The sequence below is a fragment of the Jatropha curcas genome, chromosome 8 (genome assembly GCF_041381405.1).
Source record: "Jatropha curcas cultivar XTBG-Jc1 chromosome 8, XTBG_Jcur_1.0, whole genome shotgun sequence".
Classification (NCBI taxonomy): Eukaryota; Viridiplantae; Streptophyta; class Magnoliopsida; order Malpighiales; family Euphorbiaceae; genus Jatropha; species Jatropha curcas.
Window position 1 is genome coordinate 15994775 of NC_143158.1, and position 1193 is coordinate 15995967.

At 37.7% G+C, this 1193-nt stretch overlaps 1 non-coding gene across 1 annotated transcript; it reads right to left on the reverse strand.

Moving 5' to 3' along the window:
* Positions 1-630: 630 nt before the first annotated feature.
* LOC149494243 (small nucleolar RNA R71) lies at positions 631-737 on the reverse strand. The gene has a single exon (XR_016322350.1). It is a non-coding gene; the product is annotated as a small nucleolar RNA R71 (small nucleolar RNA).
* Between the last annotated feature and the right edge of the window lie 456 nt (positions 738-1193).

A 1193-nucleotide genomic window follows, 5' to 3' on the forward strand; every position in this document is an offset into this window, starting at 1 on the left:
ATATCAATACTAATTACCCTATTGTTAATTTAGACATTCTTTTGTTTTAAACTTAACTTTTCTTTTCAGAATTATTTCAGGTGTTTTATGCAAAGAAGATCAAGAAGGACTAAACCCCTAGTCTTTGATCCAGAAATTGAAAGAACTTATCGTAGGAACAACGCTGCAAGAAGAGCACGTGAAATAAAACTCGAACAACAAGCAGACATGGCCAATGAGAACGAAAACGAGAACATGAACGAACCTCCACTTCAACATCCGATTCGCACCTTACGGGACTACACAACACCTAATCTTAATGGGACAACCTCGAGTATTACAAGACCTAGGGTGGAAGCTAATAATTTTGAAATCAAACCCGCAATTATGCAAATGCTTTCCACCTCGATCCAATATGGGGGTTTGCCTAGTGAAGATCCTAATGCCCATATCACAAATTTCCTAGAAATTTGCGATACTTTCAAACAGAATGGTGTTTCCGAAGATGCAATTAAATTGAGACTTTTTCCTTTCACTCTTAGGGATAAAGCACGATCCTGGTTACAATCATGCCCCGCTGGAAGTTTCACAACATGGGAAGAATTAGCCTAAAAGTTCTTAGCAAAATTCTTCCCATCTTCAAAAACAACAAAACTGCGCAATGAGATAATTACATTTGCTCATCATGATCAAGAAAGCTTGTATGAAGCTTGGGAAAGATTCAAGGACTTGTTAAGAAAGTGCCCACATCACAGTTTGCCTAAGTGGTTACAGGTACAAACTTTCTATAATGCATTATCTCCTAATATCAAAATCACTTTAGATGCAGCTGCAGGTGGATCCTTTGAGAAGAAAGGAATTGATGAGGCGTATGAATTGATAGAGGAGATGGCAAGCAACAGCCATTACCAAAACAATTCCGAAAGGAAGAGAACTACAGGAGTCTATGAAATAGATGCCATTACAGCACTTAATGCCAAGGTAGATAACATGGTAAGAAAACTGGACATGTTAACTACTAATCCTGTGAATTCTATTATGCAAGTTTGTGATAGGTGCAATGGATAACATGGGATTGGAGAATGCATGATAGACTCTTTGAATCCATAAACCTTGGAGCAAGTAAACTATGTGATGAATCAAGGAAGGAAGAATTACCCATACTCCAACTCATATGATAATAAATTGAGGAACCATCCTAATCTGTCCTATGG